General features: G+C 39.4%; 1 protein-coding gene across 5 annotated transcripts in view; it reads right to left on the reverse strand.

Moving 5' to 3' along the window:
- rerea (arginine-glutamic acid dipeptide (RE) repeats a) overlaps positions 1 to 21,512 on the reverse strand; it is a 144,376-nt gene that overhangs the window by 112,828 nt on the left and 10,036 nt on the right. For 3 of the 5 annotated variants that reach the window (XM_024292340.2, XM_024292344.2, XM_024292339.2), the window contains one exon: positions 1,454 to 1,531. The exons of the other annotated variants lie outside the window; for them this stretch is intronic. The gene's annotated coding sequence lies outside the window, so the exon portion shown is untranslated. The remainder of the gene's footprint in view (positions 1 to 1,453; positions 1,532 to 21,512) is intronic. 5 annotated transcript variants of the gene reach the window in all.

Here is a 21,512-nt window from a genome sequence, read left to right on the forward strand (position 1 = left end):
GCAGGAAGAGAAAGATGCAGCCTCCACAGAGGCCACAGCAAACCAATTACTAAACTCATTTAGTAGCCTGCTTCAGTAGTAAGCTTTAAATAGAAGCAGCACTTCTGTTTTAAGATTTGATATTTATCTGCTCTGGTTGGCATTCAGATGAATTTGTGCACTTTATTTCTTTAAAACAGCATTGAACAAAGTGGAAAGACAAAAGCTACAGGAAAAGAATTAAACTAAATGTGCAATTATTTTAGCTTTGCTGTTTTTGCAGTAAAGAAAACTGCAAAGAAAGGAAAAAAACAAACAAATACAATAGGCAACATCTAAATAAATTCTAAATGGGGGGTAAAAACGGATTAATTAAAGTGTAATCAATCTTTACTCAGAAATTTCCTCAAGTATTGGTAGTGTATTTCATGACTTCATTTTAAATCTAATTTGCTCAGATTTTGAGAAGAACATTAAAAGACAGATTTTTCAGAGTTTTTAATCATTCATAACTTTAGTATTGATTGTTCAACTTTTGTAAATTTCTCAAATTAATTCATGTCTAAAATCCAAAACCAAACCAATATTAAATTGATTCACTATTTTGGCAGGGATAAACCATCCCTGATTATGATCAGAGACAAATTAAAAACAAGGGATTCATTCCAAATGCAGAGGAACTGTTGACTGTATATGAGAATTGGACAGAGTGAGTGTAACATCACCCATAGAAAATAGCGTACTTTCAGCTCCAACAAAATGAAGTAAATTTGGTTGCTTTTTTTTGCAGTAAAAACGTTGCCACTTTGGAACCTAAAAACACTAGACTGCTGTGATTGGTACAAGTCGGTCTGAGTCAATATTTCTATGGCAACTACTCTTGTCAATCAGGAGTGAGCTTGTTTTAAGTCCACACCCCTTCCACTTGAAAGCAGGCTAAGGGGAATCTGTCAAACATTTTGAACGTTCGAGGTGAAACCACCTTCTATTATTGAGGCATCTGATTGGTCGGTTTATAACTTTAATAACTTGCAATACAGAAAAAAATATCATCAAAACAAATTGGATTAGCTAAAACGTGTTTAAAAAAAGTTAGCAGACCAAGAATGTTTTTTTTTCTGAAAAATATAATGACTGAATATTGCTTATTAGGGGGGAGGGTCACTCAGTCCATTTCCCATATACAGTAAAAATGAGAGTAGCAGAAAGGTAGATGGTGGGGGGGATATATTGTGATTTGTATTGTATTGTGAGATGTGTATCGCGATATGTATCGCATCGCCAGATTCTTGGTAATGCACACCCCTATAAACTAATAGCTCAATAAATTTTGGGGACAGCAGGGGTAAACAAAAAGACTTAAATGCCCCAAAAAGAATAGAATCTGGAGCCTTTTCGGTTGGAAGAAGAAGGGAATAACACAGATCAAAAAGACCAGGGTAATCTTCAGTGTCATGAAGTCTTGTTGACTAACCTTGACTGCATTCACCTCCAACCTCACAGCCACACTGCCTCACAACAAGCACTGACACCACAGTCTGCCAGAGAAAAACTGGAGGGGAAACAAAAGAAAACAGACACACACAGAACATGAATGATGTGTAAATGAAACACAAGAGGTGACAACAGATTGACAGCAGAGGTGTATGCCCGGGTGAAGGATAGGCAACATGTATTGGATCCTGTTGTCACCAAATGTCACCAAGAAATCATGACTAAATAAAAGAAACATGAGTAAGTTAAGACATTTAATGTGGTAAATACATTTTTTAAGCAGAGACTGAACACACTTTTTGAAAATAATAAATCTCCATTTAACATATTTAGTTAAAAAACAAATCATGGATATTACCACATTAGCTGAACAAAAAAGGTAGAAATTCAAACGAATGCAACACATGAAAAATGACTGCATCCAACATAGTATTAATGTTTCATGCGGTGGAAGAAATTAGTCCTTTAAAAGTAGCAGAAAAATAAGCACAGGATTTTTCAGACTAAAAAGCAGTCTCATAATATAAGATGCAATATCAATGAACTGGTTTATTAGCATAAATAAGGCAAAAATGTTAATTTTAGAGAAAACAAAAGGATTTTAAGGTTACAATCCATAAAATACTACATTAAAAACAAAAACTTTTTTGTAATATTTTGTATTATTTAATTTACACATTAGCACCCTTTGCAAGAAGTAATCTGTTTAAAAGGACTACAGGTATACTTAGTTTATAATAAATTTACTTGAAGTTGACTTTTTATTTACATTATCTTTATTATCTATACATTTCTTAAACTACAAGTACATGGTCTATAGTAGACTTGCTATGCTTATACTTAAGTATACTTCTACTTTTTGCTACTGGTATCAGCTTATTAACATGACAAGTTTTAGTAAAGACTATTTATTTTCATAAAAATGTAGCATCTTTTGACATAAATGTATTTTGCCAATTGATATCTTTACAATTTTGTGATTTTTTTCCTATTTTTTTTTGTTATTACAGAAGCAGTAGTCGGTCATCTTTGAGTTTTTGATGTAGCACAAAAAAGAGCCATGTCAAACTGAGCAAACAGCAGTGGAATATGGAGTTGTGATTCAGACGATGGACCACAATTCATGATCAAATGGTCTTTTGACCAGATTCCCCAGCTCTAATTCAAAACCCGTATTCATCCTCCTCTCCTCATTGAAGCTCTCCCGATAAACACAGGCACTCACACCTGAAACGCAGACACTAAAATACAAGCGCACGCTCCCCCACCCCTGAACCTCCCCCCATTATCCCATGAGCCCTCTCTTCTCTGCTCCGCTCTACAAGAGCTTGGAAATAAAAACATCACAGCTCTGCCTCGCAGCACTTGTTCAATAACATTGACATTTCACATTCAACATCCACACACTGAGATTCCCAGCATTTACTCTCTTTAACACATGGGGGAAAAAAAGAACGCGTAAATGCAGAACGGGTCGGATTAAATGTAGCGTTAGATTACAACACTGATGAGCAGTTACAGAAAAATAGATATGATTTGGACATCTTTACTTCTTCGTTTCCACACTTCCTGCAAAGATCCACTGATGAAAATCTGTATTTTTTTCTGAAGATGGAGAACAAGAAAACCCATTTCTGAGTCTGTTTTTAAATCGTCGTGAATCAGGAGCAGACAAAAAAATGCTATTTCAAAAAGATTGCATTTGTTATATAGAAAACGCACTGGGCGGGCCACAATCTCCGCCCAATCTGATGTACCGTTTGTAGACTACTAGATCCATGTACGTCTAAGTTTTCCTCGTCCCACACCTCAGTGGTGAATTTCTAATCAACTCCTGCCACTCTGCAGGAACTATGTCCTAGAAAATAACAGGTTCTTTGATTTTAGCTAAAATCGGCATATCGTTATAATAGCCAAAATGATAATCGGAGTGGGTCTTAATAAGCAACTCTAGAACAAGTGTATTATATCACGATTGTTAACTTTTATAGGCTTTTTTATATGCTTGTAAGTAAGATGTAGTCTTTTACAAACATATTACCCAATACCATCAATATCAGCACATACACATACACTGAAAATACGGCTGGGTTTATTATTTCTCTCCTGCCTCTAATGTGATACGCTCTCTGAATTCAGCATGAATGAATGAAATGGTCTGCCAAGTGCAGCGCTCTGCTCTGTGCAGTGAATAAAATCAAAGTCTTTCTCCTCAGTCAGTCACAGCAGTGCTCTACACTGCAGCAAACGGAGGAGAAAGCGGTTCTGTTCTCAGACATGAGCGTGGAGCGAGACAGCAAACACATGGCATAACAGCCCTGATGCGATTGTGACGCGCGCATAAATATCGTGATCGAAAACTGTTAAAGAAGATTTCGAGGTCAGAAGCTTTAGCTCCCAACATCTGGTTTGAATTCTTCCAAACATGGGTCCCTTCAGTAAGTCAGGTTTTATGTGAGAGTCACCATCTGAGGGAAGATTACATTTGTGAGCAGTCTCCTGCCAAAGCTCAATGGTGTCACCAGGTGCAGTCTAACCTGAGCGGGGACATCTGTTTGACAGCATTAGTGCCATCAGAGCCTCGCCATAACCACAGATTAAATGGCAGTAAATCTGAGGATTAGATCTGTGTATGAATAGCAGACATTGATTTTCCAATCTCTTCAATAACTGGGATTTCCACAGTGGCAGGACAATATGGCCGGAGAGCACATCCGGCTGACTCACAGCCACACAAACATGCAGCCACATCCATCTCGGAGTTCTCTAAAACCCTCTGAAATAGGTCTGTGACTGCCTCATCTCCATGTTAATCTGCTCACATCTCAGTCCAGGAAGGTGAAGCACCATTCCTTCTACAAATTGCCCATCCATCCAGACTGGCCCGCAGGTCATAAGAAAACAACAGAAAGGAGCTGAAGAGACCTAGAAAAGTCCATTCTTATGCTTCAGAATGTGCTCACGGAAGCGTGACATCACTTCTGTGCTTTGCTAGTTCGAGTCCAATATTTCGGACGACCAAAGGGTGATGATTACCAAAATAAACTGGCTGTTATTTTTAGCCGAATCTTCTCAGCATGAAATACTTAACATATATCATGCACTTCAACCAACCTCACCAAGACCCTTTGAGCAACAGAACTCCAGTCCTTTTGACCCTCACGGGAACTTTGAGGCTGGTTGATTTCAAACAAAAGCTATTCTTTGTGTGTCCCCTCAACCCTGCTGTCCACTTAATTCACACAGCTGCTCTCATAAATTTTCAGTTAAAGATCCATGTTGAAAAAAATAGTTTTGATGCTTTTAGCATATACTTGTGGCATTTTTCAGACAATGGATGACAAATATTTGGAAAATTAGGCTTGAAATTATATTGATAAGTAATCATTTATTTAGGTTGCACCGTAATGTTAGGTGTAAGGGGCTGTAAGCTAGTGGGAGAGTCTGTAAACAGAGAGCTCTCATTAACAGGTAGGAGAAGGGGTACGGGTTTGCTCCGCACCAACAGTCCCGCCCACAACTCTGAGACAGATTTCGAATGAACAACTGCCGCTCTCCAGAAACTATGTCCTAGATAACAAGTTTTTTTTCTTCCTTTTTTGTTGACTTTTCAGCAAACACATAGTTCAGTCAGCACTTAACTAATCCACAATAATTCTTGTGTGCTCCAACGTGCGCTCTGATACACAGAGGTTCACATTTAAATACAAGAAATTACTTTTTTAAGCGAAACCTTTAAGAATTATGACACCGATGTTGTTGTGTATTTTCCAAGCGCTGGCAGCTACATGCTAATGAAAATAATTACTAACTATTGATGTCATAGAGAGTTAGTAATTTTCTGAATTAGCAGACCCTATGGCCATGTCCTTTCACTACTCATTATCATACATAGAGCGTTCGCCATTTTGTGGTGTTGTCCAAATCTACACTTCCAAAATTGAGTGCCTTAGAAATTTCCCAGAAGTCTTTTTGAAAAACCAGTGTCCATCAATGCTCACTACATTAGCGAATTTAGACCACAATGCATTGCGTTTGAACAATTTTTGCCCAAAAAATGTGTTTAAATGTCATTTTTAAAAAAACCATCCACATTTTCATCACCAGAACACATTAGACTCATAGGTAGATGTCGTAATATGCTCGCGTTAATTAGATTTTCACTTTGGGAAATTGGTGACATCATATCCGCAGTTTAGAAAAAAAAAAAAAAAAGTAGTGAGAATGGTGTCCAAATTGCTTTTAAAATCCAGGGCAGTAGATAGTCCGGCACTGTATGTTTTTTTTTAAGTAGTTAGGGTTTAGGGAAGGAATTCTGACATAGACTGTTTTTCCCCATATCTCTCTGTTTGTGGGGCTAATATAGGGCTAGGGCAAAGTTGCAGGGGTAGGGGAGGAATTCAGATTTGGCATTAGAGTCAAAGCTGTCCCCAAGACCTTTTCAATGTTTCTCTAATATGACAACATTTTAAAGCAAAGTCAATGACACAGATTTTTTTCTATTTTGCTAAAACCGACATAATGATAATTAAAAGACCTCTGGGAACACTTTTAGAATAGATCAAAAGATGATCCGAGTGGGTCTTTAAGATGAGATATCAAGGACCAGAAAAAATGCTGGACCAAGGACGGCTCATGATGGTTAACACTAACCTCACACCTTCATCCATAACGTCTCATAAAGCTGACCACCCCTATCTTTTTTAACAAAACAACAACTGCCAAATGCTAAAGCATGTTGTGAGATAACTCTATCAACCACTAAAAAGCACAGGTTGTTGGAGAAAAGGTTGAACGCGTTCCCAAATTTCCAATGAAAGGCATAAATGAGGTGACAGCAAGAGACGAGGAAATTCTGCATGACAGAAGAGCGGCTCCAATTAGTTAAGCTGTCATGGGGGCATAATCATCAACACGCAGAACGCCAGTCAGCGGCACCAGAAGGCTCACCCACCTCTTTACCATGTTACTGTTACTGTGCCGTGCTGCCGAGAGAAACCAGGCATTTGCTGAGCAGATCTGGACGGTTCTCAAAAGAATTTGGCAGTACAAAATGCCTCGATGCGTGCTGTGGTTTTTGCTCGCACTTCCCCTTCCATAAAGCACTGACCACACTAATCATATCATTATTATATATACACTGTAATTATTTAGACCCATGGATTGCCAAGATCAATGAATAGCAAAAATATAAAACCATTGATTAGTCTCCCACGGTTAAGCTGACAAACCACATTTTGTTCACAGTCGATGTTAGGCTGTGAATGAAGCCCCCCCCATGGAGACTGAAGCCTCCAGACAAGCAGTTAGATGCACAGATCTGTTCTATAAAAAAATAACTGACTCGGTTTATGGTCAGCGTTTCCTTTTCTTACAAAAATCAACATTTTTACAACAAAAATGTCCTTACAGAAAACCAAATAAATCAATCCTAAGTGATTTTAACAGCTACATTGGCAAAGACTAGCAATGTTCATAATGATACAGATAAGAGGGTCTCATTAATCTACCATGTCGGGAATTGTAGTCCAATAATCAATAATGCGTCCGTGTTAATGATGTAAGTACAGAAACTGGGTCATTTTTTATGCATTACATCTTCGTGTAAAACTTGTAAATTTAGTCAAATAAATGATTCAACAATCTAACCTTTACAGCCCCATAACCCTAGTTATGGTCAGCAAATGTTCTTTTGTGAACTCCCGTTATTTGTTTTTGTGTTAATTACAATTTATAAATGTTTTTGCATGTGTGCTATGAAGATTGTCTAGTGTGCAAAGATTTAATTTAAAGAGTAAACTAAAAAAAACAACTGGTGTGAGTCAAGAATTATAAAATGAATTGTGTCCAAAAGGATTGTTGGACTAGAAAATCAGCTGCATAAACAACTCTAAAATAAAAGGACATCTTTAAAGCATCTAAAAAGATGCAAGCTCAGCCCTCTTGCATCCAAATCCCAAACACTTTGAATTTTTCACAGCTGCTGAAGTTTAAGAAGAGTCAGATTTCATTTGGAAGCGGAGAATACCTACTTTGAATAAATAGCCACAATATGACATCAATAATGAAGCAAAGATGACATAAGGTTGGCGAGGAGACCGTGTCACTTTTAAAGAATTGTGCCGTCAAAAGACGATGGAGAACAAGGCTCTCTGAACGTCTGAATTACTTATTCGATGCGGCGGCGGCGGCAGCAGCGGCATGTAAATCACATCTCAGCCAGCCCAATAAATCCACGCGGCTAAATCTATTATTAGGTTTGCCTATCATCGGCTTTCAGGAAGCATGATGCAACTTATTCATTGCAAAAATACTCATGCAAATAAATCACACCTTGTAGAGTTGAATGCTTGACACTAAGCTCACCCAGCACCCTTGCTAGTTGGAGGAGGGGGGGCGAGAAATGGCCCTTGTTGTGCGTCTTGACACTGTGCTCGACTCAGCAGCAAATAAAAACATGCCTCTCACTTACTGGCTGCCCCATACATCAGCATTATAAAGGAGCTCTGCAGCCTCAAGGTCAGTTCAATTTCCTTCTGCCGTTATGAAGTATCAGAATCACAGCAAGAGGGGGCAGCCACACACATGTAAAGAAATTACTTAGGGGGAAGAGAGGAGGGGTGAAGGAAAGAGTCAGGGAGGGAAGGGGGGGATTTGGAGAGGTGGCGTGTAATACAAAGAGAGCTGTGACAAATCACGGGGAGACAAGCACCCTCTTCAACCGCCAGGTTCCACGCCGCGTGGACATTTATGAGGAAAAGGGGGAGGATATTAGGCCGGTTTGGTTTCTTTTTCCACATACAGAGAGGCCGTGTAAAAGCTGTAAGATTGAGCAGACACCGTTTAACAAGCCGATTGTGTGGTCGCTGAAACAGTCAGCAAAACTGTAAGGCAATTAAGCCAGAGATATCTGAAAAAAATGTAAAAACAGTGTTTATCGTCGGCTGTAATTACATTCTAAGCTGTTACATGGGAAGAACAGCAACTTAATACATACATAATGCCTATTTTTCTTTGGAGATCTGAGTCCATTCATCACACGCGCAAGCAATTTGATAAATTACACAGAAGCTTAAAAGCTGATGGTGTGCGTATAGGCGAGCATGTGTGTTTGTGTTTGCCTGAGCAGGCAGGCATCCTTGGCTGCGTCACTGGCTGAGGTTTGACATCTTCAGCTAAGAGCCCGGGGAAATAACAGCAAATTCACTTAATGGCACCACCTCATCTATTCCTCATACAGAGAGAGGGAGAAGATAGAACAGCGGAGTTCCTTGAGGTGCTACAAAATGGCTGTGCCGCCGTCTCTCCTCGCTTGGACTGCAGGTGTGGGTAAACACAGGGAGCATTCAGATCCATCACAAGCCCTGGTTGGCCAACAGCTGTAATTTGCAGTAAACTCTGACCCTTTTGCAAAAAGCCTGCCAGCTTCCACTGCTGCGACAGCTCAACGGGATTTCACACGCGGGTGTATATGTGTGTGTGAAGATCCGCAGACAAACATGAAACAGACCCGTGCGCAGCAACAATGAGAGTAGCTGGAGGTAAGTGCATGCTTGTGAGTTCAGGTGTGAGAAAGCATGCATGTTATGTGTTTGTGTGTGTCTGCGGGGAATGGTACAGAGCCGGAGGCATAATGGCCCTACTCAATCTTCCTGTGAGGTAATGCAGAACAATCCAAAGGAGCCACAGCAGCTGGGAGAAAGCCTGGGCTGCCTTACAGTGGGATAACATCTCAGGGTAGCAGCAGGTATGCTATCAGTGCAGCCTGTATCCCCTTAGGGTTATTTTCAGAGCTTCTGACCCCATCATGATAGGCTGGATGACACCTCAGTGCCAGCAACACAGGAGGAATTGAACCACACGACTGTTTCTTCTCTGCATCAACAGCCTAAAACATGCTATTCCATTCAGCAAGTGGTGACAATTTCCAAGAATCTGGAGCAGTCACTAAAGCACAGAATCTAAATAACCTTATGCTATTATCGTTCTGATTTTGTGATTGATATATTTTCTGTGCAGTAATGACTCACTACAACCAGCAGATGGAGCAAAAGAACTGAAGTATGTGCTAAAAAAGCAAAAACAAAAACAATGCATTCAAACGGTGCTAAAAACAGTCAATCACATGACAACGACACACAAAAACAACAGGAAGACTGAGAGCTAAAGTTACAAATACATGAATAGACTAGAATAGAATAGAATAGAATAGAATAGAATAGAATAGAATAGAGAAAAAAAATACATAGTAACATTCAAATCCAAAAGATCCTTTGGATTATTTTCTTTCATTCATCCTAAAATCAAATATAAAATAAATTTAATCTGAATATAAAAACATGTTTTGAGATATTTTAGGATATAGTTTTAGTCTAAAAAATACTGTGCACAAAAAAAACATGTGATCTCACCACTTTTTTTTTTCTTTTTGTATTTCAAAGTGATTGTAGAAGAGAAGATGTTAGTAAAATGGCACATTAAAACTGCAGGTATGGTGATTGAGCATCAGTCTGACTCAGCTTTTTAAGACTTCACGATAAAGAATAAAACTGCTGCCTCATTCCCGAGTAAAAAACAAATTTCTGCAGCTTGATGGAGCAATGGGAACAAATACAAGCAGTTTTGTACAAAATAATTAATTTAGACTCTTAAAAACAATGATAACAGGACTATAAAAATCAAGGCTTATTACGCCTTTTGCTTAAAAAGCCAATCAGCAATTAAAAACATTGACAAAAAAAAGCATTTTCACTGATTTGTGTTTGTTTCTACTTCTTGCACATTAAAATACAAGCGCTCATGTGTTTACTGTAAGTGAGCAGTGTAAGAACAACAAGACAGATGCATCGTATAAGCCTCCAGCTTTTTTTTAAAGCTCTCTCTTCCTCCATGCTCTCCTGTTACTTTCCTGTTTTACAGTTTAGCCCTTCGTGGTTTCCACGGATTATCTGCACCTGCGTGTGACACTGCAACTGTTCTGTCACCCACTTCTCCACATCTCCCCAGAGCAAATGTTCAGCCCCGCCCAGCTGGCTCCCAGCAGCCCCTGGGGCACAGGACAATTAAATTGAGGCAGGAGCTCAGTGAAGGTGCCTTGTCTCAAAAGGGAATTGGCCTGTTTATCCACAGATTTAAGGGGACTTTAGTATGTATACGGAAGAGATCATTTATTTCTTCTAATACACGGCGGTAAAAGAATCCCTGAACCTTTGAAACAATGTAATCTGGCTGGAGGGGTATATTTTGCCTCATGAATTTCCTGACTGCACACACACATGCACCCACAAGTCTTCCACAATATTCCAGTGTGAGCCAATTACAGCTCTACTCCGACTGCCCCTGACTATACACTCTCACCTCGCCTCAGAATTTGTGTCAAACCCCTCTGCACTGATCTTTTCGTCCCTTTTGCTCCCTTCATTGCTTCTTCTTCCTTTACTCATAGACCCCGTCTTTAGGGACTGAAATATTTAGCAGCCATATCTCAAAGCACCTACAGGAACAGAATCTGCCGCCTTTCAAGCCTGGCAAGACTTAAAAAAAAATTCAGAAGAGAAAGAAGGTGGAATAAGGGCTGATGTAATATCTCATAAGCATTATTAAATCATGTTTCCCTCTGCACTCCCTGGGTGGTCCTTGCCTGTGTTACTCCTCTGTCAGGGTTCAGCGGCCTCAGCTCCTAGGTTGAATTTTGGCCTCTCTTCTAACTTAGTGCTTTGCTAAGCAGGTGTCAAGGGAGCTTCCCCTCAATTAAGCAGAGGTAAACTTATGCCTCTCACCATAGCGGTGCCATGAATATATTAGTCTAGCTGTCACCGGCAGCTGCAGAGTGGAGGTGTATGAGGAGAACAGACAGCTGCAGGTTAAGCAAACCAGAGCAAAGGCTTTCAAATGTCACAGCAAAACTCCAACATCAAGCATATTTATTATTCCATGACAAGTTACTTAAACCTGATCTCATGCTATGTGGAGGGATACGTTATAATCAGCTGAGGTAAATAATGCAGTACGGTGTTATTAGAAGGTTTTGTATCAGCTAAACAGATGATGCTGGAGAACATCAACTTAAATAAGAAATTATGTTTAGGAACCTGAAGTTCATTTCAATTTGGAAAAAAAAAATCTAAATGTGCCCACAAAATAATTTTGAGATGTTAATCCATTATAAATACATATGAATTAAATATATTTTTTATCTGGGGCAAAAATGCTAATCTTATAACAAGTGTTTGAAAATCATGTTTTAATTATCTTTTTATCTATTTTTCAAAGCATTCCCAGTGGTCTTTTAATTATGATTATGCTGTTATTAGCAAAAAATAAAAAACTATCCCTTTTATGACAGTTTCTGCAGGAGTTCGTTAATTATTTGCTTCTGAGTTGTGGGCGAGGCTATTGGCATAAAGCAACCCCCCTCCAATCCTTTTCGTCTCATTATCTGAGAGCTCTCGTTTACACGCTTTACCACTTGCTTATAGCTAATAAAGAAAGACTCAGAAATCCAAGTCGGTGCTTAATTTTCTTTACATATGCCTTTAATCATCAGAAAAATGCTACAAGAACATGTTAAAAACATAAAAAAAAGATTTTAAGTTGATTCAAATAGCTTGGATCAGAAAAACAGATGCTAGAAAAAGCTCAGACTAATGACACATTTACTAAAATAGGTGTGCCAAAGTCTCCTCTGGCCCTGCTCGCTCCTGCACACGAGACATGATTAGCGTTTAACACTTGTTTCGTAGCAAATTGTGATTCTGGCTCAAAACTGTATGTCTGGATTGGTCAAAAATTGCTCGTCATTATTTTTGTGCCACTAACATTAGCTTTTTTTAATAGGAATATCTTTTAAATCCAGCAGTAGGACTTTGTTTTATACTTTGTATACTCTTATACTTCTCTTCTATATTTTATTGTTATTGTTTCTGCACCAAGGAATGGGGATTGCTTTTAAATTTCATTGTATAAGTGGAATGACAAAAAAAAGACTATTCTATTCTATTCTTGAGGCTGTAAGATCTCACATTAGTGCGCAAACAGAACTCTAAGCGATGAGAAGGGAGGCGGGTTGTGTTAACAGTCCCTTCCACAACCCAGAATTGTATATCTAATGAGCTATTGCCGCTCTGCATAAAGCACGGCTTTAAAAAATGGCAAAACCTCTTTGATTTTGGTTAAAAACAACAAAATCCTAATTAAAAAAAATCACTAGAAACGATTTTACAGCAGAAAAAAATATATTTGAAGTGGGGACTTTAAAGAGTTGTGTTGCTTTTCTGCCATTGAAAAAGGAAGATTGATGGGTTCAATGTAAACCGTCTATCCACCTTTGCCTCTGATGAGACGCATCAACGTAAAGACACATGAATGCAGCAGCTTGTCCTCCATTTTCCCCTCCTCCTTCCTCGCTAGAGACAGGAGGAGTGATGCAATAAATACAGACGCAGTGCACACAATAATTCTGGGGCCCACTGCCTTTTTTTTTTTTCTGCCATGACAGCTTTTGTTGCTGTAGAAATCAAACACCCAGGCACAAGGAAAAAAAGAAGCTAGTTTCCCTTTAATATACTGCCAGGGAAAGCAGAGTAGAAAAGAAGGCACTTAGCTCTGCTCCACACTGGTCAAGCTTAGCTAAGCAGCAGTGGAAGAGCACTCCTTTAGGCATTACTAGATATTACTCTGCCTGTGCAGGCTCACACATTCAGTATTATTGCGCTTTCCAAGAGCTGTGTGAGCCAATCGGTCAGTGGGGAATGTTGGTTATTTGGCAATGATACGCGGGCTAAGATGAGGTTTTGTAGAAGACATTGTGCACAGCTCATTCAACACCCGTTCTCCGGCTTTGCCATTGTCCCTTTGAGTCCCTGGAGTCAATTAATTACATTTCTCAATTAATGGGGGGAAAAAAAAGAACCAAGTGAAGCAGCTTAAGAACGAGGAATAGCTCTGAACTGTCGCCTGGCAAAACAAAGCTACAGATGCTTCTTTTGTTTTTTTAATCAATAAAGAGGTTTCTACATAAAAACAGAATATGGAATGCTTTGTCAATCTGGTAAAGCATTAGAACCACACGTTCTCTGATTGATCATTTGCTGGTTGTGGTACCATCACAGAGGTGTAGCAAGAGTCTAAGATATGATTTATGATATATTTGCGATACGATTTATCCCTCAACGATATTTCACTATTATTTTAAAAGTATGACCAAAGAATTATCCAAATATTAATACATTTTTTACATAAGTAAAATTGTAAAATACATGTTATTTAATGATGAGAACATAAAGCACTGCAACTGTATCTCATAAACAAGTTGCTTTGACCCAAGCAAATTCATGGTGCTTTACTTTTGGTAATTTAGAAAATATTTAAGTGGAAAACAAAAATATGTAAATAAAATATGTACTGAACTATAAGTTTGCTCAAAAACAATTAATTAAATATTGCATTGGCCATATTTTAAATCGATACAAGTATCACCAAGTACAGTATCCCAATATTTCACTGAATCAATATTTTCTTACACCCCTACATCACAGTAAATGTTACAGAAAACATGCATCTACACCACATCATAGTAGATTATTACAGTAGAAAATGTTATTTTTTTCCCAAACATCAACGCAATATCAAACAACATGCCCACTTCCACTTTAAATTTCTTCAATTTCATTTTACAGAAAAAAAAGGAGACAAGTCAGACTCGAAAGTCACCACACTGACAAAACGCCAGATTTAAAAATAAAAATAAGAGTTCTAATACAAAATGCTGTTTATGCGCAATCACAAAGATGCCATTTTAGTGAGACAAAAGTATTAGAACAAAAAAAAATGATCAAAAGAAGACTCAATGAGGAATTGTTTAAAAGGACAGATCAATCATTCATAAAAACCCATCAAAATAGGACTCCACCTTCGCCAACACTCTTTATTTACAGTGTTTGATAGAAACATGGCGGTTGACTTGTTTTTGTCTGTACCCCACAGCTGTAACTGGCATAAAGGGGCCAGGCTTCCACACACACACACTCGCATTTTACTCGTGTGTCTGCACACACACTTACACCTTTATAGAAGCGAGATGCCAGGATCTCCAGGGACACCATCCAGCCCTTGAGCAGCCAAAGAAGGAGAGAGGGGGGGATTGAATCACTAAATACCTGCTGGTCAGAGTTGATCCCCCGTCAATGCTCGTCTTTATACTCTTGCTCTTCGTGTACGTTCATATAAAACGAGCATTTCAGGTTTGAGCGGGAGGGCTCCTTTTTAAGCATTACAGCCGCAGTAATTGCTCTCGTGCTCTGCAAAGGCCGTGCAGTTTGCCTCCATCTGAGAGGTCAAGGGGAATGCAATCGAAAGACAATGATTATGGTTTGGCTAATAAGGCTATGGTCTACTGCTGAATATTTAAAAACGATTTAAGTAAACCCTGCAGAGAGCCATGTGGCTAACTAACAAAAGGGAGAAGCCACAGAGCAGGGAAAAAGGGAATACTAATAAGTACAAACATTATGCTACATTTTATTTGTGATGAGATTATTTAGCCTTCACTACAAAATAAATAAATATTACATTTAACCAATATCTTATAAAGAAATGCTCCTTTAAAAGCATTTTAATAGATTGAAAAAAATGAAATAATTAATTCCCATGGGGTGGGGACTTATAAGTAGTTTACAAAGTTATGAAAAATAATCGCTTCTAAATTCATTTTGAAAGAGAATCCTTTTTCTTTTTAAAAAAAATAGAATAAGCAAAACACTCTTGACAAAAATAAATAAAAGAACGACCATGAAAGATGCAGAAACAAAAAAGAAACCAGACAAAAAAAGGGAGTAAAGAGGTGAAACAAATTAAAGTTGCATCAAATAGACACTTCTAATACAGCACGCCCGTGAGAATCACATTCAAGTCAGGTATTCCTTTCTTTTCCTTTGAAAGAGCCAGCTCTCTCCTCACTTGTCCCTGGTCTATTCAGCATGGCAGAGCCTCATTACAGCGCAAGCTCGTCAGAGTGACAGATGCAGACACGACCACTGACCTAAATCACTCTTTTCCACCACATTAACCTCCATGTCCCTCCAACTTTTACGCAAATCATGAAAACACCAACATAGGGAAACCCTCCAACTCAATCCTCACAAAACACTGCACCATGGAAACCATAATCCAAACACCACATAAAATTGATTCATCACCCTTTCTTCAAAGCCTTAAATGCCTAAGCAAGACTGAAAATATGAAACCTTTGGGCTAAATAAATTTGTAGCAAAAGAGTTTTTTCTGTATCTAGTGTGGCAACAACATTGTGCTAACGGAAAGACTCAAAAACGGTTTAGTCTCCTTGAATTCAACATAAAAAGGTCAACGATACTTTAATTACTCTTGCCTGTGTTTATGAAATGCTATAATCATTCATTAAAGATGCACGCAGCAGCAAGCAGGCTGTCTGGCCGAGCATCAGAGCAACATGCGAGCTCAGGAGGAGGGAGGGGACAGGAGGACTGGCGTAAATGATTCATGGTTTGATATCTCTCCTGTATAATGGGCTCCTTCGGGGAGAAGCCCCTTCACTGCAGCAGCGGACTGCCTGGCTCAAACTAGCTCTGCCCAGGCGGTTTCTGCCACCAGTGTCTTCTTCTCCAAATAATAAAAAAAGCTGTGTGTAATCGCAAAGAGCCGCTCCGTAAAAAAGCAGAGGGGGGGAGTAAAACTGAGCAGGAGAAGGAAACTATATACGATAGCATCCACTTAGAGAGAGAGAGAAATACGTTTCTTGAAATAATACACCAAAACTCCTCATTACACAACTAATAACCTCACAATCAAACTCTTCATTTACATGTTTTGAATTAGTAGACCAGCACATTCCAGTAAGGCACATAAAGTAAATATTATTAAAAACCATAAGTGATCTTTTTTGTTACAAAGACGGAGATGTGAACACATTTTTAAAATGAAAACAACTGAGAGTCAGAGTAAAAACATCATGTCTTACAGGTCATGGAAATGCATCTCACACATCGCCCGCTCCAATAATACTTACTCTGCTGTTTCTGCCCCGTGGTACTGGAGGGTACCATTAATGTTTTACTTGCTCACTACATATTAATAACATGGACTTGTTTTGTGTGCATGTAAACACAAAGTTTTCAAATGCAATTAATTTTTCATTTTTTGTTGCTTTGTAAAACACAAATTATATATCGTACCGAAACAAAACTGTGACCCAAAAATTGGAACCAAATTGTGAATAAATGATATTGTTGGATCCCTAATGTGTGTATTTCATAATATATTCTTGATGAAAAGTAGTCCGTATAAAGACATAGGTATACATTTTAAAACAAAAGAGTTCTTCTGTGACCCTTCCCAGTCTAATCAGCTTCTACTGACCGTATAAGAGAACTGGACTGAGCGAGTGTGACGTCACCGGCTCCAACCAAACAAAGTCAATTCAGTCATCATGATTTTGCGGTACAGACGTCGACATATTGTAGTTAGACAACATCAGTGAGTGGTCCGAGCCGGTCTGAGTCGAAGTTTCTATGGCAACCACTCTTGCCAATCAGGCGTGAGCTTGTTGGAAGTCGACACCCCTACCACTGAAAGCGGGCTGAATCTCTCAAACATTTTGAAGGTTCGAGGTGGGGGCCAGCAGGCACCACCCACTGCTATTGAATACCTTGTAATAAAGAAGAAATATCATCAACAAGAACATGTTTAAAAAATTGCAGCGCAAGAATGGTTATTCTGACAAATAGAATGACTGAGTAATAACTGCTTATTTCACAATAGAAGTCTTTGGGATTTTGGTTTCTTGGAGCCATCAGACACTTCCTATTTGGGGGGAAGGGTTCACTCAGTCCAGTTCTCTTATGCAGTCAATGATAGCTCCTATGAAGCTTTCTCCAGTCAGATCCTGTTGTCTGCCACAGAATTTGCCACTAAAACAGTTTAAACCATAAATGGAGGAAACTCCCAGACTTATATAAGTCACCACTAGTCACAACTGTGAACAAGCTGAAATGCTAGAAAGCAAATATCGGCTCTGATTCATTGTTGGCTTTATTGGCTTTTTATGTCTAAAAAACATGTCCGGCTGTGAAACTAAACAGCAAATTGAGCAACAGAGATACCTCTAAAACGTGTATGGAAATGTGCCCAGAGAGCCACCACCCACACCTTCCCCAATCTGCACTTCCTCTGCATCCAGGCAAAGAAGGGGGGGGGGGATGGAGAGATTAAAGATCTAACGTGTTGGGCTAATCATAACATAGACACTTTAGTGCCATCTCCCATAATTAAATGCTTTGCACGAACCACCTAATGCATACTAAATTGGAACAATCCACTCCTGGAGTTGGCAGACCATGAAGCTCCCTGCAAAGGAGGTGCTTGTCTCTCTGTGCGGGTGTGTGCTTACGTGAGAAATGCACACACGCTGCGATTTGCAGAAGAGTAAGGTGCTAAAGGTCAGGCCGTGCACTTGAATAAAAAAGGTCAAGCATTATTACGACACGACTAAATAAACAGGCTGTGCACAGTCCCTTTTCCAAGCTGCTGCGGACGGAAGGAAATCTTTACCTACAAGCCGTGCTACCTGCTGGTTGGGCTGGTTGGGATTCAGCTTCATCCCTTGTCTTTATCCACATATCCCTCAAGCTCTATGACAGCTGACATGAGGATTGTCATATCCTGCCTACATTCTTATCTGCCCGCTGGCTTTATTGCTCTCCTCCTCCTGAGTCACAAACACACTTCCCCGCATATATACACAAAGCAATAGAGAGGGAGGCAGGACTGCTGGAGCGTGCGTTAAAGCGCATTAATATTAATTGCAGCAGTAGCTGAAGCGATAACACAGACAAGATGCCCTGTGAGAGGGCTGGGCACAGCCAGTCCTTGCTTTTTGTTAGCTTCTCTACTCATCTGTAAGATGGGGCTTGGTGAGACACAAGTCTTACGAGTATTTCCTCTTTGATTTGCTTGTCTTATATTAGAAGGAGTCTGCACTCACCGGCGAAGGGAATTTGTGCTAGCGAGTGAAACTGTGGAGGTGTGTGATTCTGTGCGTGCATAAGTGTGACCATGATAAAAAAGCAGCTAGCTGAATTACTCAGATACTGATTTCTGCGGCAATTGAAATGTGCTTCAAATAACAGCGAGTGCTCGAGAGATACTACTTTATTATGTCCTCTATTACTCCTCATTTGGCTTCATTCTATGCACTCCTCCATCTTCCTTTTTTATGCAGTGGACACAGCTAATATGTTAAACATGTAAACAGAGAAGCCCCGTTTTGTTTTATTTTAATGAAAGGCAGGAACCACCTCCATTTTTACCCCACCCTTATCCCCCCTAAGTCACCATCGACTGAAAAAAACCTGACATCATTTTTACTACCACCTCACAATACGTGGCTTTAATTGCCGTTTGGCTCGCTGTACAATTTTCCCCATGACTCATCAATGCTCCATTACCAAGTCAAATCAGGTGGTGCTGCAGATATTCGCTGCACGCCGAGACAAAAACATTAGGCTGCTCTTGTTCCTGGAGCCCAGGACGTGTAGACGACAAATAGATGGTTTTGTGATGTTTTATTTCCCTTTTTCCTCATTTATTCTACACATATGTGTTGATGAATCAAAGCGCAGAATGGAAGGTGCTGCAGGAAAAAAAAAAAAACTGCTGGCTAAATGAATATGAGTGCTTTATGGCTCAGAGGTCAGAGAGAGAAACAAAAGCGTAGTGTTGTATCTGTCTGACATCCCTTTAAGCACTAGATTATAATCCCTGGTGGCTCCCTAGTGGTGGGATGATGTTTCTCCTTTCATGTGTCACAAACAATTAAAACCAGATGCACAGCCGCCTGTCCTATAAGCTCAGTCTGCAAAAACAAACAATCTATACCAGTAAGGAAATAAAACGCACTCGGATGTGTGCAGTGGCGTGCCCACATTTCAGTCTCTCCACGAGAATCTGAAAATGTCACACGTATTTCTCACTTTCATCGCCTTTATCTCTCTCCAACAGCACATACAAAGTGGACAAGGAGCGTGTAATGCGACCAGCTGCATTAACAAGGTAGAGCGATAAAGTGACAGAGAAGGAGGGGGTTAAAGAAAGAGGTCCTTTCAGTTTTCGAGCTTGTTTTCACTTCCTTTATGGCTGCAGCTATACAAAGAGAATGAAGAAACTCTTGGGAGGAGAAAGACAAAAGACATGGGGGGGGTAAAAAAGACAAGGCTGTTCTTCCGTGCTTCTTTTTTTCTGTTAAGATCTTTTATGAATCTGTAGTTGATTAGAGGAAGTCTGAGTGCTAAGTCAAGAGGGAAACAAGAAACAGAAAGATGATTGCAGGTTCTTCAAAGAGGAGTCTCTGGGGACTGCAGGAGGTGGTGGAGGATGTGACACATTTGTCCTGCTAGGGAGGAAAATCATTAACGTTGCTTTAGTTTGTTTTGTTTTTTTTAAGATTTTCATCACAGAGTTGCATACACCTCAATGTGTGTGCATAGAATCACAGATGTCTAATAACTACAGAGTCATATGCAGCAAGGGGAGGAATTGTATCAAGCAGATCAATTTGGTGCAGGAGAATATAAAAGGTAAACTGAAACACATTGACAGAAAAATCAAGACACCAAAAATTGTAAACTAATAAGAAGAATATTCTCACCCAAACTAAACAAAAAAAGGATGTTGATTCCAGGCGGTTTAGAAATCAGGTTCTGGTCAATGCCAGCTACACTGAAGGACAATGAATCCTACAGTCAATATAATGATGAGACAAACAGAGAAATGAATCTAAATTAAAGTCACACTCTCACAGATAATACAGAGAGGTCAGGGGACATTCTTCCTGCCTTAATGTGCCGAACAGGATTCACACACAGCTACCAAACACAGAGCACAAACACCGGCTAGTTTTCTAATTTATCTTTGAATATGTGTGTGGAATTTTAAACGTTTTAATTTCTACAACTGAAAAGAAAAACATTTACAGCTCCCATTTGTGTATCTGTGTGCATTTCTATTTGCACTACTGCTTGTGCATATGTGTGTGTTTATAGTTGTTGTTGGCTGGCAGTGCTTCACAAGAGCAATGATGCTTTTCTAATGAATAGCAAAACGTAACTATGCCATGACCCAATTATTATCAAATCAAGGTGAAGAGCAAAGGGGGAAAAAATACAAAAATGAGCTAAAACAGTTGTCTCCAAGTAGGCAGTCTATATGTCAGCTTGTACTAAAGCTCTGCTTAGCCTTAAAATAGAGTGGCATGTAACTGGCAGCGAGCTCAAAGAGAAGACAGGTAGATTATGGAGGAATACAGGGACAAAGCCTCACCTGTGGCTGTCCTCTCTCAGCCTTTTGGATTGTTTATTTCAATGAAGAAGAGCATGCATGAAAGAGCACATATGTCTGTTTGTCCATCCAAAAAAAGAAGGAAAAGTAAATAAAAAAAAGGGACTACCATATTTTTGGACTATTACTTAGTTTGGCCAGGGGTGTGACTTTTGAAATATACAGTATTAAAGTTTAGCAATTCAACAATCAAGAGTGACACATCCCCCACTTCAACAAGAAAAAAAAACTAAAGTGAATTATGCACAAACCTTTTTTTAACCAGCTTAACATGTTTCTAAATTCAATTTTACTCTGCAGTTATAAAGTAGGCAGCTCATGACACACAATGCTGGTTAGAAAAGGAACACTGGAAGGTGACACTGGCAGACAGCTGCATCATTACCCCAAAAAGATCCATGTCATCAATGGGACAATATTAATCAATGCCTCCCCCCCATTCTTTACATAAGCAACGGTAACTTTCTTTGATTTCCAGAGCACTCCCAGACACCTCTAGGGTACAAAGCTTTCTCTCAATCAATCACTGCAACAGTCACATTCACAAGTTGACACAAGAGACAGTGAAGAGCAGAAGGGACAGAAACAGAGCAGCTGAGGGGGGGGGATTACCCCAGGCAAGGGAGAAGACCATAGACTGTAAAAATTAATGGACAAAGCAAGCACCGAGG

The sequence above is a fragment of the Oryzias melastigma genome, linkage group LG7 (genome assembly GCF_002922805.2).
Source record: "Oryzias melastigma strain HK-1 linkage group LG7, ASM292280v2, whole genome shotgun sequence".
NCBI lineage: Eukaryota > Metazoa > Chordata > Actinopteri > Beloniformes > Adrianichthyidae > Oryzias > Oryzias melastigma.